Below are 13,587 nucleotides of genomic sequence, written 5' to 3' on the forward strand. Positions count from 1 at the left end.
GGGCCCAGGTGTCCCCCACGCCATGCGTGGTAGGGGGCACACTCAAGGCTTGATTCAGAATGTGAGTGTGGCCACCGCTGGGGTTTCATCCATGCCGGTTGATGGGCTGGAAAGTGAAGGGAGCAGACACATGTTGATCCCTTGCCCGCTCTTTTCAATTCCCTAAATGTTTTCCATGAAAAACAGGGACAGACTCGGCAACATCAGGCCGAGAGAACTTGGGATAAGCATCTGAGGAAAGAGAGCATCCCATCGCCCTGACAACAGGAAGCTGCCTCATGGGGCAGGAGTGGCCCCGGTTGGATGCACGGCCAGTCCGGTCTCCACCACCCACCTGACCCCTGCACCACAGTGCTGCTGTCCTGACTGCCCCTTCTCCTTAGAAGGGGCAGATAGACGCTCTGAGGCCAGATGGGGGCGAGGGGAAGAGACAAGTCTCCAGCTGGAAGAGCGCTCTGGCCGCTTCAGTGCCAACACGAAGCTCGGGGCTCACTCCGGTGCTACGACCCAGAGCCTTCTGGCCACCATACCCGGGGCGCAGGTCCTGGATCTCAACAAGGGCCACACATTCCATGCAGCTCGGGCCCGTCCAGGGATAAAGACTATCGTCACCTTCTCTGTGGCCACATGGGCCGCTGACACTCATAGAGGAATGCCATGACAGCAGCCACACGCCAACCACCCCTGGCTGAGGAGCAGGGCTGTGGCTCGGGGCCCAGCAGAGTCCACGGCTGCAGGTGCAGGTGAGGGCCTCCCTTAGAGGCCACGTGCACAGAAGACCCACCCGGTTTCCCTCGGAGGCCCCGAGGACCGCTGACGTGGGCTGCCCTTGTCAGAGCCATCACAGGCCGTCCCCCATCACCCCCAGCCCGCTCTCTGCTCCCCTCCCCAGGGGAATCTCCTTCTGTGCCCCCTGCCTTAGGAGGCTCACAGGGGACACGCCTGCCCTGAGGCCACAGCAAGTTCATCATAACCTTCGCCACTTACACTGTCCAAGCAGTAGGACCTTCATCCTCCTCCATCTCCCGTGGGGCTCAGGGTTGCCTAAACCCCTGGCCTCAGATAGGACCCTTCTCCCACACAAGTGGTCCAAAGGACTTGTGACCCCTGCGCAGCGGGCTGGCCCACCGCCCCGTCCCCGGGGCAGGAGCACGCGACCCACACCTCCCAACAGACGCACCACCTCCAAGCACCCAGCGCCTACCTGCCGGGCCATGTCCCAGGGGCGGGTGGCTGTGCCGACTCGGGGCCGTCTGTGCCTGAAGGCCTTCCAGGGCGGCCTGCAGCTCGTTGTTGCAGTCCTGCAGGTCCTGTGGGCAGAGCCAGACACTTCCTCCAGTCACTGCGGCCACCAGGCCCAAGAGCGGGGCACGGGGTCGGCACCCGGGGAACAGTTCAGGCCCCAGCAGAGCGGGTCCTGACATCCAGGACGGGGAACTGCTTCGGGAGCGACAAGGAGCAGAAGTCATTTCCCAACTTCTTATGCCTGGCACCACCTTCCATCACTGGACACACAGAAGGGACTCAGGGGGAAAAAAGTGCAGTGAAAATGAGAAATGGAGAAAACACAGAGACCTTTTAACACCTGAAACCACAAGAGGTTGGGGGAGTATGCTCATAAGGGGTAGGGGAGATTCGGGGGGACATGAGGCTTAAGAGGAAGGGTCTCTGGGACCTTCCTGGCGGTGCAGCGGTTAGGACTGAGTGCTTTCCCTGCAGGGGACGCGGGTTTGCTCCCTGGTTAGGGAACTAAGATCCTGCAAGCTGCATAGAACAGAGGGAAAAATAAAAGAGGAAGGGTCGTGTCTATAACAAGCATCGTTTATCCACCCAAAGAATGAAAGGTAACTGAACAAGCCCACTTGGTACCTGTCTTATACAGGACCAGGAAAGGCGGCGTTCCCAGTCCGCTCTCCCAGGTGGTCCCTCGACCCGAGGACCACGTGCTCCTCCCCCCGCCTCGGGTGGGCCGTGGTCACCCCACCTGGAGGACGCTGCATGCGATGCTGCTTCCAGCTAGCTCCTCCCCCGGTACCCGGGCTCTGGGGGAGGCCAAAGCAGCCAACACCACGTGCAGCCTCAAGGCCCCACCTCCCTCTCTGATTTTCCTTTTCTGGGGGCTGCGCCATGCAGTCTGCAGGATCCTAGTTCCCCAACCAGGGATCACACCCGTGCCCCCTGCATCGGGAGTGCAGTCTTAACCACTGGGCCACCAGGGCAGTCCCTCCTCTCTGATTTTTTAATCTGAGTTTCCCCTGCAGGCAGCTCTTGTCAGTTCTTTCTGAACTCCCTGGAGGCCAGTGCCTGGCCTGTGTCCACACCCGCCCTGGGAGGAGGAGCCTCTAACCGACGGCTCTAGGCCACGTGGGAGAAGGGACACGTCCTGCAGATCTTAGAGGAAGCGCATGTTTACTAGGGTCACTGAACCTCCTTCAGAAACTCCTGAGCAAACACGCAATCTCCCCAGAGCGAGCACCTCTGTCCCGGGGCAAAGGGCAAGGCCAGGACGCGAGAGCTGCAGGGAGGCCCGTGGGGCGGCGGGTGTGTGCGCCCTGGTGCCCCGCCGCACAGTGACCCCACAAAGGCCACCGAGCATCTCTGACATGGTCAGTCTGGATCGAGGTGTGCAGCATATACGCTACAATGATCTTAAAGACCAGGCTCCCAAAGAGGGATGCAAAACCTCCCACTTAAAATGTGATTATATTGATTACATGTTGAAATGATGACACTGCGAAAGTAATGGAGTAAATAAAATGTTATTAAAATTAACGTCACCTACTTCTTTTTACCTTTTTCTCTTTTTACCTTTTTTAACGTGACCACTGGAAAACTTGGAAGTACACATGTGACTGTTCTTTTTACTGAGCAGTGCTGATATGGCGGAAACATCAACAGAATCATTTCTACTCAATGCCCTGCCCCTTCAGTGGTTCCTTCTATCCCTCAAATGGCTACTGTAAGACCAAATGCATGCCCCACAAATTCAGCAGAGCCAGAAAACAGGTCCTTAAGGTAATATGCTAGGCAGACTTCTCTGTTCTAAGCTCCTAAGGATGACATGCACTGTCCTAGGTCCCAGCCTGCCCATCCAGGCTGCATCCAGCAGGGCTGGGGAGCCAGGTGCCTGCTTTGGTGTGGGCCGCGTGTGAATTTGGGGTGCCTGTGGATGCTGAAGGCAGTCACAGGGTGCTGCCCCAAGAGCCGAGAAAGGCAGCAAGACCACTGCACACAGCGAAGCCCTAGGTCTGAGGGCTCTGGAACCTTTGAGGCTTCTCTTCTGGTTAGCTTTAGCAGGAGAGGTGAGCTCAGCAAGAAAGCAGGAGAGGGTGGGGTTTCAACAGCAGCTCAGAAAGCACTGGAGAGGAAGGTGGTGCCAGCCAGGCTGAGTCAGCACACACAGAGGGGCTGGCTGCCCAGACATTTGCACCGCTGTGTATTCAAAATTATTTTCAAATAAAAAAAATTTTTTTTTAACGTTCTCAATGCTAGTTTGAAACAGCCAAAAATATTCCCCCAAACAGGGAAAATCTCTAAATAAGTAGCACTAAAATTAAATTTTTTTTGCCAAAATTTCAAAAAGTAAAATTTCAAGAATCAAAAGTGAAATGAGTAGCAACAGTTAGGTGACAGTCATGTGAAAAAAACAAAGGGGGTTACACCTGCATGAAAAGATTCAGGTGCACTAAAGCAACGTATTAACTGTTGGTTAGTCACAGGTGCGTAAAGTGGGGGAGAAAACACAGCAGGAAGGAGAGTTCCTTCCAGAAAGTTAACCACAAACCCCCCACACCACTCGGTCTCTGATAAGGGTTACACAGATGAGCACACACAGGACTGCAGGGGCACCGGGATTCGGGCTGTGGTGGGCAGGGGGCAGGGGTCACGTCACACTGCAGACCAGCACGGGCTCCCCTTTACCTCTGGTGTGGCCAAAGCATCACGTGCAGAGAGACAGTTCTTTCATTAACCGGGAGGGAAACCATTAAGAAGCAAGCGAATACTAGACCCTTAACCTCAAACATCATGTTAATCTGCCGGAGTCCTGGACAGTCTCCAGGGAGTAAGAGTGTGATGTTTCCCAGCAGGGACTGTTCACCACCTACACCCTGCTCTGCATGGTGGCAATGCCAGCTGAGTGGGCTCACATGTAGGTCTGGCCCAGGAAACGCATACACTCAACCACAGGAAGCAAGATGAAGCCCTACACGGTGCCTGGACACACACGGAGCCTTGGGACTGGGGTGAGCAGCCCGTGTGGGGCCGGGCACAGTGCTGGGCAGGCAAAGTCCCAACTGCCTCCTTGCAGAACATGAGGCTCGGGAAATTCCACGGCAGTCCAGTACTGAGGACTCCAAGCTTTCACTGCCAAGGGTGCGGGTTTGATCCCTGGTCGGGAAACTAAGATACCACAAGCCACGCAACACAGCCAAGACCTGGACCACTCAGCAACTTCTGCACAGACCCCATTGCTGAGGTCTTGGTAGTGGGGGGCATAGAGGAGTGCTTAGAGACCTGGCCCTTTCCATCACCTTGAGGGGAGGAGGGAAGGGAGGGAGGTGCAGGTTCCATGCAAGGGGCCTCCCAAGTGGCCGAGGCTCAGAAGACCTCGACTGAAGGAGGCAGCCCGCGTCAAAGGCTATGCCCACTCGGCTCATGTAGGGATCCTCCTGTGGACCCGGGCTGGGTCCCCTTCCATCTTCAGGCCAGGAGGTGGAAGGGGCCACGAGGCTCAGAAGACCTCAGCTGAAGGAGGCAGCCCGCATCAGAGGCTATGCCCACTCGGCTCATGTAGGGATCCTCCTGTGGACCCGGGCTGGGCCCCCCTCCACGTGCAGGCCAGGAGGTAGAAGGGGCCACCAGTCCTGAGCAGACAGCCCCTGACATTAACTCGGGCAGGGGGTCACTTACCCGGCACTTAAGCTCGTATTCCTTCAGGATCTCTGAGAATCGCTCCTCCTGGGCCAGGAGTTCTGTGCTCTGTGGCTCCAGCTGAAAGACAGGGGCAGGCAGGAAAATGAGGGCCAGGACCTCAGGCCAGGTACAGCGTGGGCTGTCTCCCCCTCGTACTGCCCCAACACACTCAGCAACTGCAGGCGAAGCCACCTGTCCCTCCTCTTCCTCCCCACCCTTTGTTTAAAAGGTCTCAGGGCAGAAGGATGCTCGGAATCTCAGGAAGGTGGTCATGCTCCCATCTGGACCCTGGGCTGCCTCCCTGCCTCGGCCACTTGGGAGGCCCCTTGCATGGAACCTCCTCCTCCCCTCAAGGTGATGGAAAGGGCCAGGTCTCTAAGCACTCCTCTATGCCCCCCACTACCAAGACCTCAGCAATGGGGTCAGTGCAGAAGTTGCTGACTGGTCCAGGTCTGGTCACTAGAAGGTCAACAGGCAGGGCATTACTGGGATGTCACCTGCACCCCTGCACTGCCTTAAGGGGAGGAAAACACAGGCAAAGTAGCCTTAAGAATTTTTTTCTCCATTACAGAATTCCTTCTCCATTACAGAATTCTAGGTTTCCCAGGTGGCACTAGTGCTAAAGAATCCTCCTGCCAACGTAGGAGACGCAAGAGATGCATGGTCAATCCCTGGATCGGGAAGATCCCCTGGAGTAGGAAATGGCACCCACTCCAGAATTCTTGCCTGGAAAACTCCATGGATGGAGGAGCCTGGCGGGCTACAGCCCATGGGGTCACAAAGATCCAGACACACCTGAGTGACTGAGCAGCACATGCAAGTTTAGCAGAAAAACCCAATTCCGTCTCCTGTGTATTCTCCATCAAGACCCTGATGCCCTTCACCCAGCACGCACAGGCGCTTCTCTGGGGACTCAGAGTCAGCAAGAGGACTTGCCTTGTCCTTCAACACAAACTCCAGGTCATTCTGCAGCTTCAGGACTAGCTTCTCTGAGTCTGAGACCTTCTCCACGACTTCAATCATCTCCTTCTGCAATCGACTATTTTCCTATGAGACGCAGGTCAGTGGTTGGCCAGCTCTGGGGATGGAGGAGGGAGCCAGAGGCAGGGCTCTGGAGCAGGAGCCCTGGGGGAGACTCTCCCGCCCGCCCGAGCTCTCGACAAGGTCACAAACAGCACGAGTGGAAGGCGGCGACAACCTGTCCCCAGCCATCTTTGAAAGGACGGATTTGAAGCTGCACTGCAACAGCCCAGGAGTTCCGCGGACGGAAGGCGGTGTCCGCAGACACAGGAAACTGTCAGAAGGCAGGCCCGGCTTCTCCTCTAGGGGAGGGAGGCGAGGGAGGCAGGGCAGGTGAGGACAGAAACCACAGTCCCGAGTCAGGGAAGGAGAAGCAGGTGGGGCCGGGGCCACCTCCCTGGAAGCGAACACAGGCGGGGCACAGGTCAGGGACGCTCTCCACAGCCCCAAAGAGTACCCCCGATCCGGGTCACACAGCCACGGCTGGGGGCGGGTGACGCTTTTGTCTTTGGTCGAGTGCTCTGGTCCCAGGGGGGCAGCCGCTGACCCAGAGCCGAGAGCCCCGGGGCCCCCATCCTGCGGCCCACACGGCTGCAGAGGAGGCCTGGACTCTCCTGGAGAAGCCAGGATGCTTCCGCTTCGGCTGAGAAATGGGCTCTCTCTGTGGTTGCAGAAAACGTTCTTTAGCGTCAAGCCCCCAGGGCCGCTGGGAGGGTTCAGTCCTGGCCCAGGAAGGGGTGGTTGTGGAGGAGGGACCCCCAGGCAATATAGCCTCCCTCTTTTCGGGAGGGGGGCCCTGAGGAGGCACTCCGCAGCACCCTGAAGCCCCCTACCTTCAGGGCCAGGGTCAGCTTCTCACGGAGGCCGGTCTCCTCCGCCTGCAGGCGCCGCAGGTCCTCCTCCAGTCTGGCCCTCTGCAGCCGAGCCTGCTCCCAGAACAGCTCGCGTTCCACCTCCACCTCGGAGGCCAGGAGGCTCAGCTTCCCCTGGTATCCCTGCTCCAGAGTTCTGCAAGGCGAACGGCTCACGATGCATCAGGCTCCCCGGGGGTGCCGCCTGCGCCTCTCCCTCCCCAAGGTCTCCCATCAGCGGACTCGGCCTTGGCATTGGGGACTCGATTATTCCAACCTGATAGACGGGTGAGCAGCCGTATTGTGCGGCAGTGGAGGCCTCATGAACTGCCCCCCTTGCCCCACACAGACAAGGAAGCCAGCGGGTCCCTTGGGCCATGGGATGAGCTATCAGGTGACCTCTGGGTGGGTCTCTGGCACCCCTTGGCCTTTCAACCTTCTCCACATCATCAAAAAATGCATCAGTAAATAAAGGCAGCATCAGGGCCCTTGGTGACTGAAGGCGCAGAGAAGCCAGCCTCCACCACAAGCCTTGGAAAACCGGCACACAGCGAATCCCAAGGCAGACAGAAGACAGGGCGGGGGCCCTTCCACTCAGACGCTGCAGTGATCTTTTGCAACAACCATTCCAATCAGCAGGGAAAACAGTGCCAAACCTTAGCTTTCTCACTAAAGCTAGTGGAGCTGAGCTATTTAAAATCCTAAAAGATGATGCTGTTAAAGTGCTGCACTCAACATGCCACCAAATTTGGAAAACTCAGCAATGGCCACAGGACTGGAAGAGGTCAATTTTCATTTTAATCCCAAAGGAGGGCAATGCTAAAGAAAGTTCACACTATCGCACAGTTGCATATATTCCACATGTTAGCAAGGTGATGCTCAAAATCATTCAAGCTAGGCTTCTACAGTATGTGAACTGAGAACTTCCAGATGTACAAGCGGGATTTAGAAAAGGCAGAGGAACCAGAGATCAAATTGCCAACATCCACTGGGTCACAGAAAAAGCTAGAGAATTCCACAAAAAACATATACTTCTGCTTCATTGACTATACTAAACCCTCTGATTGTGGAGACCACAACAAACTGTGCAAAGTTCTTAGAGAGATGGGAACACCAAGCCAGCTTACCTGCCTCCTGTGAAGCCTGTATGCAGGTTTCAAGAAGCAAAAGTGAGAAGTAGACATGGAACAACAGACTGGTTTGCAATTGGGAAAGGAGTATGTCAACGCTGTATATTGTTACCCTGCTTCTTTAACTTATATCAAGAGTACATCATGTGAAATGCCAGGCTGGATGAAGCACAAGATGGAATCAAGACTGCCAGGAGAAATATCAATAACCTCAGATATGCGGACGACACCACCTTTATGGCAGAAAGCAAAGAAGATCTAAAGAAACTCTTGATGAAAGTGAAAGAGAACAGTGAAAAATCGGGCTTAAAGCTCAACATTCAGAAAACTAATATCACGGCATCCGGTCCCATCACTTCATGGCAAACAGATAGGGCAACAATGGAAACAGTGACAGACTTTATTTTCTTGGGCTCCAAAATCACTGCAGATGGTGAATGCAGCCATGAAATTAAATGATGCTTGATCTTTGTAAGAAAAGCTATGACCAACCTAGACAGCATATTAGAACCAGAGACATCACTTTGCTGACAAAGGTCCATCTAGTCAAACGACGGTTTTTCCACTAGTCATGCAAGGATGCTAGAGCTGGACCATAAAGAAAGCTGAGTGCCAAAGAATTGATGCTTTTGAACTGTGGTGTTGGAGAAGATGCTTCAGAGTCCCTTGGACAGCAAGGAGATGCAACCAGTCCATCCTAAAGGAAATCAGTCCTGAATATTCATTCCAAGGATTGATGCTGAAGCTGAAGATCCAACACTTTGGTCACCTGCTGCCAAGAGCCAACTCACTGGAAAAGACCCTGATGCTGGGAAAGATGGAAGGCAGGAGGAGAAGGGGATGACAGAGGACAAGATGGTTGGATGACATCACTGACTCAATGGACATGAGTTTGACCCAACTCCAGGAGATGGTAGAGGACAGGGAACCCTTGTGTGCTGCAGTTCATGGGGTCACAAAGACTCAGACATGACTGACTGAACAACAACATCACTAAAACATTTGCTTAACAGGATTCTTCAACCCAGTATATCTAGGCTGAAGATGAGTGGAAACTCTTATTTCGGCAGAGCCTGGCTGGGTCCACAATCAGTTGATTGTGGTCCGAAACCAGAAATGACTGGCTCGGCCTCCCTCAGACTCACCGCAGAGCTTTGGGGCGCAAGGGCAGCTGTCACTCAGGGAAACAGTTTGTTGAGCGTGATCAACCTAACAGCCTGCAGATCGTGGGGCGAGTTTTACACACTTGATCCTATCACTTCCCTCTTGAAAGGGGAAAGGTGCAGTAACATATGCCAGAGCCACATGACAGGTGCTCAGAAAACATATGCAACATCACAGCAACGAGACCTCTCTGAAAGCAACCACGTGGACAGGAAGAAGCGAAGGACTCAGGAAAAATGTTAGGAGTGATAACATCTGTGGACGTGAAATGTTTGTTTTTATTTTTCCTTGTGTGTGTATTTTCTAAGTTTTCTACAATGAACATGTATCCCTTAATACTTTTTGTTAAAGTAACATAATACAACGGCAAACACTATTTCTAAAAGTGTATCGCTGAATACTGTGCTACTCATGGAGCAAAACCCAAACACCTACATGGCCCTCGAGGCCTTGTGTCCCCAAACCAGATTCTTGGATGGAGATAACGAGTCTCCGGTTCTCTGATGCAGAAAGAACTTCACCGAGTCCCTTCAGGGTAGTCGGGAGAATCAGGTCAACCAGACTGAGACCAATGCAAATCCATTCTCAGCTCCCCGACTGATGGCCTGAAATCAGTCACCGTTGTCTTGTGGGCACGTTGGGAGGGCAGCACTGGCCGCAGAGGAAGGGTGTGTGCAATCAGGCTGCCCGCCACCAGCCGGGCTGACTGTGCGGGAGTCCATTCAGCCCACTGCATGGGTGATGCCTGGTCTGCGGGCTTCCTGCTGTGGGCTCAGGTGAGACAGCAGGGCCTCAGCTGGCAGCAGCCTGTGTCCACCATTCACCCTGGGCCAGGACCCCGGCAAGACCTACCTGACCTTCTCCTCCGCGAGATGCTCCAGGGCAGAATGGAGGTCGTCCGGCTCCTTCACAAACTCCAGGGTCCTCTGCTCAGCTTTCTCCAGGTCTTGTCTCGCCTTATCTCGCTCCCTGGCCATCTGCTCCACCTGTGCCCTGCAGGAAGGCGGGAGGGATCACTGGGGACACTGCTCTGGGCCTAGCGAGCTGGTCTGAAGGAACAAACTCAGCTGGCCTAAGAGTGCTGAGCAGTGGCTGGTGCTGGGCTCTCACCCACCTCCTGTGCGTGCGTGCCAAGTCACTGCAGTCGTGTCCGATTCTACGCAATCCTATGGACTGAGACCTCCAGGCTCCTCTGTCCATTGGATTCTCCAGGCAGGAATACTAGAGTGGGCTGTCATGCCCTCCTCCAGAGGATCTTCCTGACACAGGGATCGAACTTGCATTTCTCACGCCTCTTGCATTGGCAAGTGGGTTCTTTACCACTAGGGCCACCTGGGAAGCCTGACCCTCCGCCTCCCAGGATGGTTTCTGCAGTTATTGAGTCTCTCTTACAGAAGTACATACAGCAAGAAGCCAACTGGCTTGCAATGGGGTTTCTAGCAGGTTTCTGAACCAGGAGGTTCGAGCCCGGGACGGGCACTCTTCACTTCTCCAGACGGCCTTAGAAGAGGTGGGAAATTATCCTCGTTCCGTCTTGCCTGCAGCTGGGCCTCGGACCCAGGGATCCCCAGCACCCAACCTGGGACTGGACGCATGAAGGGGAGAAGGCTGGCCACCCATTATCCTGCCCGGTCACAGCCTTGCCACCTGTAGCCTGGCAGCTGAGAAAGTGCCAGGGAGTTGCCCAGAGCAGAAGTGACGCCTGTCTCTGTCCGGTCACCCCAGGCCCTGCCCGAGGCTCAGTCCACCGGCTACCCTGGTGCCTGTTTCTCCCACTGGAGAAGCACCAAGCTTGTCTCCTTTCCTCATCCTCCCAAAGCAGTCTTCCTCTGGGCCCCTCTGCAGAGTTGCTTGACATCAGATGTCTCATCTGTCGGTACCTAACCAGATGCAAAGTCTTGAGGATGGGGACCGGAATTACTGCCAACCTTTTCTGTAGCTTCAGAGAATCAATAAAACACAATAACAATCTCTATGCCAACCGGTTCAGTAGACGGATGGCCTGAATATCCTGCTAATCTGGAGCCAAACCCAATTAAAACGGAACGCATTCTTGGCCCAATCGCTATGTAGTGCTTTGTGACCGTGCTGGAAGCATCCTTTCTCATCCTGATGGCTGCCCGCGCCCTGCGCAAGGAGGCCAGCCTGGCAAGTCACACCCCACGCCCCATCCCCCGCAGCGGGGCTCTTACTGGCAGAAGCTCAGCTCCTGGGGTAGCAGGCCAAGGCTGCCGAGGATCAGCTCGGAGGCCAACACGCACTGCGGGGTGAGTCTGACATACTGAAACCTACTCTCTAAGGGATTTGTTTCCGGCTTCAGGCTTTCTCTGCTCTTTACTTATTATGTTTCTAAGTTAAGATGTCCTACATTATCGAGATCAAAAAATAAAGGAAAAAGCGAGGACGATGGGCCTTCTTTCCATGGGGCATGTGTCTGCGAGGTTCTCTGTCCAACGTCCCTCATGGGCAGCATCTCCCCCTTATTCCCCCGCCTAGACGTCTCTGCTGGGGCAGCTGCAAGACCGGCCGCCACCTGCAGGACCTCCCTGCCATTGTGAACGCCCTCCTGGGCCCACAAGGAGATGATCTGCTCTGGGAAGGCGGACCCGCTGCCGTCATCCATGCTGCAGAAGAGGCGGGGGCCTGAGCACTCGGGACACGAGGGACGACGGGGTGGTCTGGCCGACACTCTCCTCCAAGACCTGCACGCGGGCACCAGCGCCATGAGGACCGCGGCCTCCTCACGCACCTTCTGTGACCTCACCACCTGTGCTCGCCGGGCGCGGCCTACCCCTGACTCCTGCTGCAGGGAACAGGGTGCCAGGAGGACCTGCGGGGACTGCAGGCTCCACGGAGACGACCGGAGCACAGAGCTCAGGGCTGGCTGCCTGATGCCGTGCGGGGGGACGCAGATGCGAAGCCACCCGAGGGAACTTCTCTCGAAACAAGCAATGGCTTCTCACCTGTCCTCCCAGAAGGTGGGCCTGGGAAGGCACACGCCAGCCAAGGGAAACCCAGTCTGTGCAGAGAAACCCAAGATGGGCTTCAGAAGAGGCGGGGGAGCCTGAGTGGAGGGCACACGTCCTCAGGATTCAGGGAGGGAGACAAGGGCAGAAAAATCCCTCAGCCGGAAAGCTGACTGGTGAGGCTGAGGTGAGGCCAGGAAGCTGTGCTTCCCGCCCCAGGGAGGGCCCTGGGACACGCATTTGCTCTTAGGACCAGAACAAGGAGGAGCAGCGGCCCCCTCCACTCTGAGGTTGGTGTTACAGCATGGGGGCTCTAGTTCTCAGACAAGGGATAGAAACCGGGCCCTCTGCAATGGGAGTGCGGAGTCCTAAACAATAAATCACCGCAGAAGTCCCTGGCCCAAGTATTTGAAGGCAAATCCCAGCTGCCGTGTTCTCACCCCTGAGTGTTTCCTATGCACTCCTGACCCCAGTGTGACGATGGCCCTACAACCCAACAACGACGTCCCAGTTCTCTCCCAAGCCTCCCGACAGCTGGTTTCTTCAACTCAGCATCAAAGCAGAATCTTCCCAGTGTGTGTGGTTACTCCCCCAGAGTTGCTGGATCACCTCCCGCCCACCCCCCAGTCCCCGTCCTCCTGGACCTCCATCCCTAACATCTCCTGTAAACTGGAACTTAGCTCCAAAAGCTACTTTGGATGGAGGTTGAGTGTTATCTATTTTCTTTCTTTATTCTTCCCAGCAAAAACAGCCCAAGGTGGGCTCACATCAGGAGCCATAAGTGTCTTTGAGATGCAGACTCAGCAGCGAGTCCGGGTGACAGACGGCCAGGTTTCATAGCCTTTCTAGGTTAGCCAGGTGGCTTACTGAGGTTTCTGAAGCTTGGCCACAGAAACACCCTTTGGGAGAGGACAGACCTTGGGGTGCCCACAAAGAGCTCTCTTTAGATAAGCAAGGCTTCAAAGCAGAGCTCCCTCCACGCCCAGAGTGCACCACCCTGCCCGACACAGGACGAGGGTCCGCTGCACCTGACCAGACCCCGGCTCTCGGTCAGTGGTCTGGAGCCAGAGGAGTCATTCTGGCGTTTACTGTGATAACCCAACTAATAATCAGAAAGTCCTTTCCTGAGGAATGTTGGCCTCCTTGCTCATGAATGACGCTGTGTATCGGCTTGAGGAAAACACAAGGGGAGGGCCACTTCCAAGACCCCTTCCAGCTTGAAACATCTGAACGTTCTAGGTAAAAGTGGAAAAACTTGGACTTCTCTGATGGTCCCGTGGTTAAGAATCTATGTTGCAATGCAGGGGACTCGGGTTCGATCCTTGCTCAGGGAATTCAGATTCCACGTGCTGTGGAGCAACTAAGCCTGTGCCCTGCAGCTAGAGAGAAACCTGTGCACTGCGATGAAAGGTCCCAAATGATGTATGAAGATCCTGCAGGCTACAACTGAGATCTGACAGCCAAATAAATACATTTTAATTTAAAAATTAAATAAATAAAGGCAGAACCAAAAAAAGGGAAAAGCAATTCTGAAACCAGGGT

Source organism: Dama dama, chromosome 23 (assembly GCF_033118175.1).
Source record: "Dama dama isolate Ldn47 chromosome 23, ASM3311817v1, whole genome shotgun sequence".
NCBI classification, from domain to species: domain Eukaryota; kingdom Metazoa; phylum Chordata; class Mammalia; order Artiodactyla; family Cervidae; genus Dama; species Dama dama.